At 42.1% G+C, this 14,664-nt stretch overlaps 1 protein-coding gene across 7 annotated transcripts in view; it reads right to left on the bottom strand.

The window, feature by feature from the left end:
- Positions 1-14,664, bottom strand: part of KCNMB3 (potassium calcium-activated channel subfamily M regulatory beta subunit 3) — an 83,377-nt gene that overhangs the window by 68,492 nt on the left and 221 nt on the right. The window contains exons 1-2 of one of the 7 annotated variants that reach the window (XM_049867392.1): positions 14,219-14,663; positions 10,880-11,091 (exon numbers count right to left, since the gene is read on the bottom strand). The exons of 3 other annotated variants lie outside the window; for them this stretch is intronic. The gene's annotated coding sequence lies outside the window, so the exon portion shown is untranslated. Of the gene's footprint in view, positions 1-10,879; positions 11,092-14,203; position 14,664 lie in introns of those variants that run through there. 3 more of the 7 variants (XM_049867391.1, XM_049867389.1, XM_049867390.1) reach the window with 3 other exon arrangements.

The following is a 14,664-nucleotide window of genomic DNA, read 5'->3' as shown; positions in this document are numbered from 1 at the left end:
TTTTCCTGGAGTTAATAAGTGCCTCCTTTGGCTTAATTTTCTAATTTACTCCAAGGTCTATGCCAGAAGCGTAAATCGCCTCTTGATGCTTTCCAAAAATATCAGGTACACTACTCGTTTATTTTTTTCTTGGAAACATGTTTGGATCCCTCCTTCCTCTTGCTATAACCAGGGCTGTTTATATTCTAGGTCGGCTATGTTATTGTGTTCTAGGAGTTTTCTTTACCATCATCCTGGGAATTCTCAACTTTCTCTTGTGTTGTGATTCCTATTTACTGGGGCCCCAATATTCTTTTCTTGATTCATAGCCTTGGTTTAATGGAGTTCATTCTCCAGAACTTCCTCAAAAGGACCACATTGGGGTAAGGGTTTTGAAACTTTGCATTTTATTCTACCCTTGCATTTGATCACTGATAGTATGATTTTTTTTTTTAGTATGATTAGCATGCTATGGTTAGAATTCTAGATTGGATATCATTTTCCTTGGAATTTTGAAGGGGTTGCTTCATTGTGGTCCAGGTTTCCTATCCTTTGTAGGTGATTTGTTCCCTGCTCCACCCTCAGAGCTTTTAGAACCTTCTCTTTAACCCTAGGAAACCCTGGTGGTATAGTGGTTAAGAGCTACAGCTGCCAACCAAAAAAGGTCGGCAGTTCAAATCCAGCAGGTGCTCCTTGGAAACCCTGTGGGGCAGTTCTACTCTGTCTTATAGGGTCGCTATGAGTCGGAATCGATTCCACAGCAGCGGGTTTGGTTTTTTGGGTTCTTTAACCCTAATGTTCTGAAACCTCACAATGATTTGCCTTGGTGTGGGTTTTTTTTTTCTCGTTTAGTCTTCAATCTGTAGACTCATGCACTTCTAAGAAATTTTCTTGTATTTTTTCCCTTGATTATTTCCTCTCGTTGCTCTGTTTGGAATTCCTTTATTCAAATATTGGACGTGCTCAAATGATGTTACTTCCTTATCTCTTCTCTCCTATTCAGCTTTTTTTTTCCCGTACCTTAAGAGAAATATCTTCAACTTTATCTCCCAAAGCTCCTATTTTTATTTTAGCTAACACACTTAATTTACAAAAACTCTCTTAATCTCTAAATATACCTTTTTAGAATATCCTTTTCTCATTCTATGGATTCAATACCTTCTGTACTGTCTCTATTCTCCCAAGTTCCTTTTTTAAAATATATCTTTTATTTTTGGTGGCAATATATATATCCAAACATACATCCATTCACAATTTCCACCTGATTAGTTCAGTAACATTGGCTACATGCTTCACACTGTGTCACCATTCTCTCTCTACCCATATTGTTTCATCATCATTAACTGTTGTCAGTTTAGACTCATATAGATAATTCTTTATCCTATGCTCAAAGCAAACACGCTTTATTAATCGAGATAAACTTTTGTTTAGCTTAATGATGGCTTCATGGGATAGTTTTGGTTTAAGATTGAAAGATTATTTCTGGGCATTAGTTTCAGAGGTTCCCCCAGTCTCAATGGATCCAGTAAGTCTGGTTTTCATATAAATTTGAAGTTCTGTTCCATGCTTTTCCTCCTTTTGATCAGGAACCATCTGTTGGTTACATGATGAAAACTTTCAGTAATGGTAGCTGGGCACTATCCATCTCTTCTGGTCTCATGGTAATGGAGGTAGTAGTTTTATAGAAGCAATTATCCCTGCAGTCCACTTCCTTCTCTGATTCCTGGGTCTCCTTCTTTCTCAGCTGTTACGGGTGAATGGAGACCAACTGTTGTACCTTGGGTGGCCACTTGCAAGCTTTTAAGTCCCTGGGCACTACTCACTAAAATAAGTGAACAGAAACTCTAAAAACAATGTTAGGCCTATTGACTGGACAGACCCACAAAACCATGACCCTAAACCTTCAAACTAAGATAACTAATCCCATGAAGTGTTTAGTCATTTATTCATACCTAAGTTAAAAAAAAAAAAAAAAAATTTTTTTTTTTTTTAAGTAGTATCAACAGATGCAGCCTTCTTTTTTTTTTTTTTGGCTGCTGCTGTAGTTGTAAAATTACATAAAACACTTCATTTGCCATTTCACCCCTCCTTTATTTTCCTGGTGTACAGCTTAATGATTTAAGTTTTTTTAATTTTTTTTTTAAATATTTGTTTTCTCTTTCATGTTAAATCCTTCCCCCAAAACTTTCATGGTCCTTATTTAAGGAGTCCATATTTAAGAGTAAGGCACTAAAAAGCTAGTTGGAAGCTAAGTGGTGGGCTTCACTATAGGGTGATCAGGCCTGGACACAAATGTTCCCCTTATATTAATTTGGGCTCTCTGCCCCTTAAAGTTCTCATTTGCTTTTGATTAACAGTTGTCAGTTTAAACTCATACAGGTAATGCTTTATAAAAGCACCATGCTCAAGGCAAACATTCTCTAATAATTGTCTCAGCCTACATATTACTGACCAGACCTGTCTGTGTCTTCATGCCACCCCTATCCGCAAAGAGGCCTGGGAAACACGGCTTGTAAATTAGACACATTTCCATCCCCAGTCAAATCAGGATTTAGTTCATAAGGTAAAAGGGGAGGTGCATATTGGCTAGGCAACTGGGAGCCTCGGCCTCAACAATCTTATCTTGATCCTGGTTTAACCTTCAATCTCCAGGAGTCTTTATGAGATAAAAATGAAACGGCCAAAACAAGAAGTGTTAATAGTGATAAGCCAGGAAAATATGACTGAATTACCTATGTTGTACTCGGTAATATTTTGCTTCTCCTTGGAAAATGAGACCTCTGACTCATTATGGAGTCAAATTCCTATGGTTGTTATGTTTTGAAGCTCCACCTGCTTCTTGTAAACAGGCAAAGACTAAGAGATGCAAATCCGTGGAGTCGGGTCTGCAACAAAATGTAAAACATCTGCAAGTAACACCTGGAAACTCCCCTTCCACAAGTCAACGACATGAAAAAAGTAGGAGCGAGTTGCTCCAGCTTAAAAAAAAAATGAGACTAAAAAGACACGACAACTAGGTTTGATGCATGGACCTAGCTTGGGTCTTAATTTTTTCACAAATCAACTGAAAAAAGACATTTGTGAGATAATCAGAGAAATTTCAGTATTAGATAATAACGAATTAATGTTATTTTTGTTAGGTGTGAAAATGACTGTGTTAATTTAAGAGAATGTCCATATTTCAGAGAAAACTGTAGGAGTGAAATGATCTGGGATATTTTTAAAAAGTTTGAGAAAAGAAAGAGAAAGAAAAAAAGGAGGAAGAAGAGGATGGGAGGGGGGAGAAAAAAGGAAGACATAAATCCAGTGAGGTGTGGCAAAATCACAACTACTGAAAACTGAGTGATGAGTAAATAAGCGTTCATTTATTATTTTCTCCACTCCTGTATGTGTTTGGAAATTTTTATGAAAGCCATTAAACGTAGTCAAAAAGCATGTTGATTAAAAATTGAAAAAATAAATTTAATGAGATTCTTGTCCAAACTACCCTTTGAATATATAAAATCTATCAATTTTATGAACAAATCAATTATACATAACCCATTTAAAAATTCTTAAATAAAATGATTTTACATGTTTGAATGGCAGAAGATTCAAAACCTGCATTCATTGTGACGTTCCTCCTTAAATCCTTTTTCCCCCCTTAATGGCTTCAAAAATACCTGAAAATCTTGTAGCTTATAAGCTACCCTTCCTCTTAAGATTCCATGTCAATTTTCCAATTTCTAAATAAAAAATTTCAAAATGGTTTCGAGAAAAATTTAAAAATAAGGAGTACCCAGTGTTACGCAAGCTTTTTGCTACTGAACATACTTGTTACCCACCATCAACTCGACTCGACTCCAACTCATGGCGACCTTGTGTGCAACAGAACAAAACACTGCCCGGTCCTGCATCATCCTTAAAATCACCAGCATGTTTGAGTCCATGGTTGTGACTGTCATGCCAATACATCTCCCCGAGGGTCTCCCACAGCTTCGTTGGCTCATTGCTTCACCAAACATGATGTCTTTCTCTAGCAACTGATCCCTCCTGATGATGCGTCCAAGGCAAGCAAGCCGGACAATATTCTGTTGTGATCCATAAAGTTTGTATTGGCTAGCCTTCTAAAGTAAATCACTAGGCCTTTCTTCCTAGTCTTAGTCTAGAAACTCCACTGAAAACTGTGTCCACCGTGAATGATCCTGCTGATATTTGATATATCAGTGGCATAGCTTCCAGCATTACACAAGCCACCACAGTATGACAAATGTGTGGTGGCTGAACATACTTAAGACTGCATAAAATGAACTAAACATCGTACAGGTATTTACACGGGGCTAAGAACTTCATACATTCCTTTGTCCTTCATTCACACAATAAGTATGTACTAGGCGATTACTCTGGGTCAGCACTGTGCTAGGCTTTGGGGGCTAGGAGTAAACAAGGCAGACTCATTTGTACCTTCACAGAGTGCAGTCAGCCTGCCCTGTCTCTAGTAGAGTAGCAATCATTATAAATAATTATGTCTTTGAGTTATTTTACTCCCATTGGCAACAACTGGAAAAAAACATTGCTTAGTTTGGGCTACTCAAGGTTTGGAGTAGGTCATCTCTGGATACTTTTCTGACCATCAGCAGCTCCCATGGTTACCGTTTAGTATGTAGCGCCACCTGGTGGAACATTTGAGAACTGCAACAGGAAAACACTCCCAAGAAAATTACAGTTGTAATAGATTTATAAGCAAATAATCTGAGAAGCCAGCTGCTAACCAAGAGGTCAGCAGTTCGAATCCGCCAGGTGCTCCTTGGAAACTCTATGGGGCAGTTCTACTCTGTCCTACAGGGTCGCTATGAGTCAAAATCGACTTGACAACAGTGGGTTGGTGGTTTTAAACTGAGAAGCTGGACTATATCAAGAACAGGGCATCAGGATTGGAGGAAGATTCATTAACAACCTGCATTATGCAGATGACACAACCTTGCTTGCTGAAAGTGAAAAGGACTTGAAACACTTACTGATGAAGATCAAAGACCACAGCCTTCAGTATGGATTACACCCGAACATAAAGAAAACAAAAATCCTCACAACTGGACCAGTAAGCAACATCATGATAAACGGAGAAAAGACTGAAGTTGTCAAGGATTTCATTTTACTTGGATCCACAATTAACAGCCATGGAAGCAGCACCCAAGAAATCAAAAGACGCATTGCATTGGGTAAATCTGCTGCAAAGGACCTCTTCGAAGTGTTGAAAAGCAGGGATGTCACCTTAAAGACTAAGGTGCGCCTGACCCAAGCCATGGTATTTTCAATTGCATCATATGCATGTGAAAGCTGGACAATGAATAAGGAAGACCAGAGAAGAACTGACGCTGTTGAATTGTGGCGTTGGTGAAGAATATTGAATATACCACGGACTGCCAAAAGAACGAACAAATCTGTCTTGGAAGAAGTACAACCAGAATGCTCCTTAGAAGCAAGGATGGCGAGACTGTGTCTTACATACTTTGGACATATTGTCAGAACAGATCAGTCTCTGGAGAAGGACATCATGCTCGGTAAAGTACAGGGTCAGCAAAAAAGAGGAAGACCCTCAATGAAGTGGATTGACACAGTGGCTGCAACAATGGGCTCAAGCATAACAATGATTGTGAGGATGGCGCAGGACCGGGCAGTGTTTTGTTCTGTTGTGCATAGGGTCGCTATGAGTCGGAACCAACTCCACGGCACCTAACAGCAACAACAGATTGATGGTGATTTTCAGTGCGCCCTTATAAGACCGCCATAAAAGTAACTAAAACATATTTTTGCATTGCCCTCGCCACAGCGGCTACCACAGTTATCATGTAAGTAGTACGCTTTAATAAATGCTTGTTCAATGAATAAATAATTGAATTTAAAACCCAAAGACATGTTAATGTAAATTTCAGCAGAATCTGTTCTTTAGTCTTAAAGCCCAGCTGTGATGGTTAAGGTTGTGTGTCACCTTGGTTGAAATGTCATTCTCAGTGGTTTGGCAGCTGTGTAAGGACACAGTCATCCTCCAGATGTGATCTGATGTCATCAGCCAATCAATTGCAAAGGGAGTTTCCTCAAGGCTCTGACCTGCATCCAATATGTATATGGACGTTCTGGCAAAGCTCGCTCACTTGCTCTAGATCCTGCATCCGACTCGTCATCATCTGACCTTTGATTCTTGGGACTTGAGCCAGCAGCCTGACATATTGCCTGCTGACCTTGGGACTCATCAGCCTCCATAGCCTGTGAGCCAGCAGCCGGCCATCCAACTGCTGATCGTGGGTTCATCAGCTCCTGCAGCTACATGAGTCAGGAGAAGCCTCCAGCTTGACTTGGGACTTGCCAGCCTCTACACCTGTGTGAGCCATTTCTTTGAGATAAATCTCTAGCATTCTCTGTCTCTCTCTACATATACATACACACATATATATACTTCACTCGTTTTGCTTCTCTAGATAACCCAGACTGAGATATTGGCTGAAGGAATGTATAGTTTGGGCCTCGTATCAGTCATCAGTCAGTATAGGTTAGTGATTCTGCAATAACAAATAATCCCAACAGCTTAGAAATGAAAACAAGAGTTTGTTTCTTGTTCATTCAGTGTCTGCAATGGGTCCTGACGACTCTCTAGGGAGAGAAAGAAAGGGCTGGAAAATTGAGCACTGGAAATTAAACGCTTCCACTGAGAAGGGACACCCAACATCTCTGCTGACATTTCAATGGTCAAAGCAAGTCATATGGCCACATGTAACCTCAAAGGGGACAAGAAGTATAATCTAACTCTTGCCTGAAAGTAGAGAGAACCATAAAATTGGATATTGCTGAGCAGTAGCAATGCCTACCCTAGATCCAAATAATCCCTGAGTTTTCTTCCTAGGGATAACAAATATATCTATTTACCAGGGAAATGCTTTCTTTTCATCATCTATTAATCTCAGTCTCCTCTGACATGGCTCAGCCTTTGGATCTTTGCAGGTGTGAGTGTTTGCATTCAAATCTATCAAACAGATACAACACCTGGCCTTCATTCCCATAGAGAGGTGCTGTAAATACAGTTAAGTGCTTTCGAAAATGAAAAGTGCCATGCAATCACTGTATCAATCACTCTATAAACCAAACCAAACTCATTGCCACTGAGTTGATTCCAACCCACAGTGACCCCAGAGGAAAGAGTAGAACTGCCCCATAGGGTTTCCAAGGCTATAAATCTTTACAGAAGCAGACTGCCCCATCTTTTTCCCATGCAGCAACTGGTGGTTTTGAACTACTGACCTATCAGTTGGCAGCCAAGCGCTTTAACCACTGTGCCACCAGGGCTCCTTAAACACTGTAAAAGGTATCATTATTAATATTCTAAAAATTGAGGTCAGATTTGATTCATTCATTCACATATTCATTCATTCTGTTAAAGAATGAATAAACACTAATGGGGACTGGAGACTGAACTCTATGGGGCAGTTCTACTCTGTCCTATAGGGTCACAACGAATCGGAATCAACAGCAACAGGTTTGGGTTTGTTTGTTTCAGTGGAAATTGAGAATTGAGCGCTAAGTGCAAAAGTATTATAGTCAAGCAGAGACCCTGATCCAGGACTCAGGATGAGATTTAGGGAAGGAGAAAGTCTTTTTTAAAAAAGCCAAAAGACTGTCTCTGTCCCATCCTCAAAAAGCTAAGTGTCTGAGTGGGTTGACTGGCTGTCTAGATCTGGGCTTGCTGGTTTTGAAGACAGCTTATGGAGGAACTCTGCTGTGTAGGTGGTTTGGAACGATGGAATCCAGGTGCCTCTGTTGAGTACCTGAGGTCCCTGATTTGGGATACCACTGCCTCACGTATGAGTTATGAGTATGTGACCCAGTCAGATCTGTGCTGGTGTCAACAAGCTAGATGGCCAGGACAGAATATCAATTCATTCAATAAGTTGAATGCCTAGGCTCCTTACTTTTCACCCTCCTTAGACAAAGCTGTCATTAATTGCCAACAGGTTGATTCTGACTCATGGAAGCAGATGGCCAGGCCTGTCTTCCAACATACCTCTAGGTGGGTTTGAACCACCAGCCTTTCAGCTAGTAGTCAAGTGCTCAACCCTTTGCACCACCCAAGGACTCCTAGACCAAGCTAGGCTCCATGCTACATGCTTCCATAACGTTCTTTACTTGGCTCATGTAAGTTTAGTCATCACATTTTGTGCTGTTTAAGTGCATATCTTCCCTACAAGGCTGTAAGGGTCACGGCCATGTGTACCTCACTTACACTGTATCCCCAGTATGTAGTACGAGCTGGACACAAGGTTAATATGCAATGAATACTCGATTGAAAAAGTGAATGAGGTGCTATGCAAGGCACTGTGCTAAATGGTGAGATGGAACAGACTGAAAGAGAAGAACTCACAGGCATAATGTGACAAGAAGGGATGGAGCCAAATTTTGTGAGGACAGAAGCTTATCCCAACTTGAAGACTGATTTAAGAAATAATATACAACTATAAACACAAAAGTGTCTTGAATCGGAAAATGTTCACACGATTGAGAGGACATGAAGTTTAAGCTTCATTACTTTCAGAGCACATGCATCTCTGGTGAAAAGTGGATTCAGGTACCAAGTACTGTGGAATCCTTTAGCAGGCATCTCTGCTACAGGGAGAATTAGAAATTTCATAGAAGAAAGAATTTGAGCGTGATCTTACAGAAACAGAGGAAACAGACTGCAGGAAAGAGAAACGTGCTGAAGCACACAGGTGAGAAGGAGCGAGAGCTTATCTGTGGAGTGGTGAGAAGCAGTATTTGGCTAGTATGGGGTGGGTGGGGAGTCCCTGGGTGGTGCAAACGATTAATGTGCTTGGCTGCTGACTGAAAGGTTGGTAGTTTGAGTCCACCCAGAGGTGCCTTGGGAGAAAGGCCTGGCAATCTACTTCTGAAAACTCAGCCACTGAACACTATATGGAGTGTGGTTCTACTCTGCCACACGTGGGGTCACCAAGAGTCAGAGTCAACTTAACTGGCAACTGGTGGTGGGGGCGGGTGGGGAAAATCTTAGAACAGTGGTTCTCAAAGTGTGGTCCCTAGGCCAGCAGCATCCGCACTCATCCGGGAACTTGTCAGAAATGCAAACTCTCAGGTCCCCCCTCAGATCCACCCAATTAGAAGCTCTGGAAATAGAGCCCAGAAACCTGCATTTTAACAAGACCTGCGGGTGATTCCGATGGGTTACTGGAGTATCAGCTGAAGCTCTTTTATGCTTGCAAATTTAATTTCAGGCTGTTTTACAAGATGCGGAGAAATAAGAACAAAGAACAATGACAGAAAGAAATAGCTCTCTCCATCTCATCCCCCCAAAATAAATTACAGATAAGGTAGAAAATGTAACTAGATCTTGGCTAGAAGACTATCCTCCGCATAAGGCCAGCAACAGAACCTATAAAGGAAAAGATTGATAGGCTTGGTTTCACCACAATTCGAAATGTTTGTGCATTAACAGAATTAAAAGCAAACAAACTGGAAAGAAATATCTGCAATATATATCACAGACAAAAGGCTAAAAATTTTAATTAAAAATAAAAAAAAATTAATAGCCTATAGAAAAATAGAAGACAAACTCAAAATTTAAAAATACAAATGGCCAATAAACACAGGAGAAAAATTCAATTTCATCAAAAAAAATTAAAATGGTATATTATATTTTACTTACCAAATTGGCAAAGCATTTTTTAAAATTGAAACAACTCGAATGTCCACTAATTAAGGTGCCCTTTAACATTCTGATAGCATAAGGAATATTCGGAAACCCTGGTGGTATAGTGGTTAAGAGCTTCGGCTGCTAGCCAAGAGGGCTGCAGTTCAAATCCACCTTGGAAACCCTATGGGGCGGTTCTACTCTGTCCTGTAGGGTCGCTATGAGTCGGACCCGATGGTAGTGGGCTTTAAGGAATATTCAAGTAACAAAGTAGAAAAAAAACCCGTCACAAAACAACATAAACAATAATACCCTGATTTTGAAAAAAAAAGTCTATGTGTGTACATAGGTATAAAAATAATGGAAAGCTATAGAGTAAAATGTTACCATTGGTTTGCTCAGGGTTATGGGATTATGGTAAATTTCTTTTGCTCCTTACATTTTGCTATTGTCTGCATTTTGTAAGAAGCATGTATCCCTACTCTAATCAGGAAAAAATTAAGCTAAGCTATCAGTGTGGCAAGAAGTTGGAAGAATGATGATTAAATACCCCCTCAGTCAAAGTTAAGGACCCCGGTGACACGGTGGTTAAAGCGCTCAGCTGCTAACCAAAAGGTTGGCGGTTCAAAACCGCCAGCTGCTCTGTGGGAGAAAGATGTGGCAGTCTCTTTCCATAAAGATTTGCGGCTTCAGAAACCCTACAAGGCAGTTCTACTCTGTCCTACAGGATCACTGTGAATTGGAATCAATGCCATGGGTTTGGCTTTTTGGGCTCAGTCAGAGTTATAATAGGAACTGGTAAACTGTACAATTTGGTAGTCTTTTGAGATTTCATAGTTTTATCCCCATGGCCACCCTCCCTGAAAAGGAGAATTAGAAAAAGGAGATGTAAGGATTAATTTTATGTGTCAAGTTGGCCAAGCTATGATTCCCGGTGGTTCAGCCAAATACTAGACAAGCTGCCCACCACTCATCTGTGAATGTCATACTGTGAGGATGTCTTAGGCTGCGTTCGCTAAGAGAAGCAAAACCAGTAAAGCATATAAATACATAAATACGTGATTCATAGTGACCTTATAGGACAGGGTAGAATTGCCCCATAGGGTTTCCAAGGAGCAGCTGGTGGATTTGAACTGCCAATCTTTTAGTTAGCAGCCGAGCTCTTAACCACTGCACCACCAGGGCTCCAAATATATAGAAAGAGACATTTATATTAAGGAAATGACTCACGTGGTTGTAGAGGCTGGAACGTGGGTCAGGCTAGAGGCTTCTCCTGACTCAGGTAGCCACAGGGACTGGCTAAGCCAAGATCGGCAAGTCAGACAGCAGGGCTCTGGCTTCCCGGCTGCAAAGACTGATGAATCCCAAGATCGGCAGGCAAGACAGCAGGGAAGCTGTAAGCTCATGTCCCAAGAACGGGAGGCCAAAAGAACAGGAGCCAGCTGCAGGAGGTGATCACATTACATCAAATCTCATCATGGAAGTGATCACATTATCATCCAACTGCCAAACCACTGAGAATCATGGCCCAGCCAGGATGACACACAACCTTAACCATCACAGATGGCTTGCATGTTGCTGGGATGATGGAAGCTATGCCACTGGTATTGCAACCATCAGCAGGGCAATGGCATCATGAGGGTGATGCGAGGGCTGCAGACCACCTGGGATGACACCAAAATGACTGTCTATAAAATTTTGTGCAGTGTTTCAGTAGAAATTTATTTTTTATAAAAATATCCCTGTAATTAGTCATAACAATAACACACTTTTCGTAAGCCCAGCTTACATGTAGTAGCTTCTATGCTAATTTATTTTTTGAACCTTCTAATGCGCTCTGGTCAGAGCTGTCTTTATTACCCAGTCACAATGGCGCTTCGAATCACGTGGTTTCGTCTGCAGGTGCTACAAGCACACGCTGTTGCTGCCGGTGTTCTATAGTCACTGGGTTTGTCAAGTTTTCTGGTGTTTTAGCTACAATATTGTGGTAATTAGTATTTTTGAACCTGGTACGGAGGAGGCCCATGGGGCGGGGGGTAACACCATGAGTTACTGCACTGGGTGGCATCAAACCTAGTGACACCACTGCAGCAAGGTCACCCATGGTGGACAGGTTTCAGTGGAGCCTCCAGACTAAGACTAGGAAGAGGAACCTGGCAATCTACTTCTAAAAAGATTGTCACTTTCAGGTCTAAGGTGCACCTGACCCAAGCCATGGTATTTTCATTGGGCTCACATGCATACAAAAGCGGGACAATGAATAAGGAAGACCGGAGAACTGATGCATTTGAATTACGGTATTGGTGAAGAATATTGAATGTACCATGGACTGCCAGAAGAACATACAAATCTGTCTTGGAAGAAGGACTGTGTTTCACTACTTTGGACGTGTTATCAGGAGGGACCTGTTCCTGGAGAAGCACACCACGCTTAGTAAAGCAGAGGGTCAGCGAAGAAGAGGAAGACCCTCAACAGATGGATTGACATAGTGGTGACAACAATTGTGAGGAAGGCACAAGACCAGGCAGTGTTTCTTTCTGTTGTACATAGGTCACTATGAGTCGGAACCAACTCGAGGCCACCTAACAACAGACTAGCTGTCTAATCTAAAGTAATTAAATCACCTTCCATAATGCAATCAATCATTAGTTGGATGGAGAGTTTCCCTAGGGTGTGGTTTGTCACCAGACTACAAACAGACATTTTGGCAGATCCCTTTCTCTCTTCGCCTGACCCTTCAGATCATGGGATGAAAGCCTGAAGAAATCTCCAGGCTGAAGCCTGACATTTGGATTTTGGACTTGCCAGCTCCACAATCACATGAGCCAATCCCTTGAAGTAAATCTCTTACTGGTTCTTTTTCTCTAGAGAACCCGAAGACAGGAGAGCAAAAATTAAACTAGAAATTGTACTCCAGTTAACCAAAGAATTTTAAATTGCCTTCAATTTGTGATCATGTTAAATGACCTCTGAACACTGTAATGCTCCTTATTTACTTCATCGAGTAAATGGAAAAGAATGAGAGACTTCTTTTTTTTTTGTTGTTTTTAGGAAAAAACATGTTTGTGCTCAATACAAAATGTTTTGCAATGGTACTTCACCTCCGAATGTAAAGCTTTTGTTTGGCACAAGCTATGTGTGAATAAGACAGTGACTGATGGTTCAGTGACACCCCTCGTGGCTTCCATTGCAGAACACAGGGAACAGTAGAGCCAGGGAGGAGGGAATGATACATAAGGTTCTTTACAAATTCCGGAAACAAGTATTGATTTCTATTTCGTGCCAGGTACTAACTATAAAAAAAAGTTGTTGTGAAGTCGATTCCGATTCATGGAGACCCATGTGTTCAGAGTAGAACTGAGCTGAGTTTCTTGCCTGTAATCTTTTACAGAAGCAGATCACCAGGCCTTTCTTCCTTGAGGCTATAGGGTGGGTCCAAGCTGCCAATCTTTCCCTAGTAGCTGAGCTCTAGGAATCAAACATTTTTGTACTTTATTCAGGCCATGCCAGTAGCATTCATGAACATTTGTTTACTTGGGCTGAGCACACATAAAAGTTACGAGGTCACAAAAACTGGCCTCACAAACAAGTCATGTTCTTCCAAATGTGACTTTTTTTTTTAAGCGAGATCTGTTATGGATTGAGTTTTGGCCTCCAAAAATATGTGTTGTAAATACTAGTTTGTATGCCTATGATTATAATCCCATTTGGGAATGGGCTGTCTTTGTTGAGACAAGATTAGTGTAGGGTGTGTCTTGAGTCAATCTTTTTTGAGACATTAAGGAGATTAAATAAGCAAGCAAAAGGAGAGATGGGATAAAACAGATGCCAAGCCACTTGGAGATCTCCGAAGAACCAGGAAGCAGAAGCTGAAGAGACTAGGACCTTCCTTCAGAGTCGGGGAAGAGAGAAAGCCTACCCCTCGAGCTGGCGCTCTGAATTCGGACTTCTAGCCTCCAAAACCGTGAGAAAATACGTTTCTGTTTGTTAAAGCCAAGCATTTGTGGTCCTTCTGTTATAGCAGCACTAGCTAATGTGACAGGATCTGAGTAGGGTCTGTGATTATTATGACCTAGTTTTTGGTTGGATAAGCATGTGGTAATCAGAATAAGCACAGTGCACCTGGATAAGAAGACCCGGGTTCCAGCACGACTATCCGAGTGACTGTGGGCACGTGATAATCCTGAGGGGCCTCATTCATTCCTTCACTTCAAATTTATTTGAACTCTGGATGCTGAGGCTACAAAAATGAGCAAGATCTAGTCTCTAGCTCCTCACAGACTTATTTTCTAATTTGTGAATTGGGAACAACAACAGAAACAAGTTGTGAGGATTCAGTTAAATATATGTCCACGCTCGTTTTTATCGAAACCGTGTTCCCAAGCTTATTTATGCCCAGTTACCTCTTTAGGCTCTAGATCTGCTCACAGAACCTAAAGGCTGGAAAGGGGGCTCGGTCGGCTAATCTAATCCCCTCTGAGTCCACACTGATTCTACGAGATTTCTCGAGCCCAGGAATACAGCTGAAGCCTAAACAACTTTAATTTCATTGACCTTAAAGATTTTCACCTTCCGGCCCCGACGACAGCATCCCAGCCCTGCGTGGTTCTTTGGGGCTTCAACAAAACCACGACGCTGACGTTGCCCCTTGGCGTCCCCAACCGGCTGCGGGTACTCTTTGGGGTTTGCCAGGCCTTCTGCCTGCCCCAACCTGGGCAAGACCATTTACGTACTTCCCCTGCAGGAGCAGTCTGGGAAAAGGGGTGCTCGCCCGGCGCTTCGCCCACGTCCGCGGGGCCGGGAGGGAGCGCCCAGGGCGGCAAGGGGAAGCGCCCTCTGCGGCTTGGCCCGGAGCCGTCCCAGAGGGAGGGAGCCCCCGCGCCGCTCGGGAGGGGCGGCACCCCGCCCGGAAGAGGCCTCCGGCGGCTCAGAGGTGCCGGCAGGGCCCGCGGGCCGCCGGGCCACCCCCGGGGCTGGAGGCCGGTGGTCCCTCCCAGGCTGGAGTGCGGCGAGGC

The sequence above is a fragment of the Elephas maximus genome, chromosome 23 (genome assembly GCF_024166365.1).
Source record: "Elephas maximus indicus isolate mEleMax1 chromosome 23, mEleMax1 primary haplotype, whole genome shotgun sequence".
In the NCBI taxonomy this organism is placed as follows: Eukaryota; Metazoa; Chordata; class Mammalia; order Proboscidea; family Elephantidae; genus Elephas; species Elephas maximus.
Note: the sequence above shows the minus strand (reverse complement) of the source record. Positions and strands in the feature narration are given on the sequence as shown.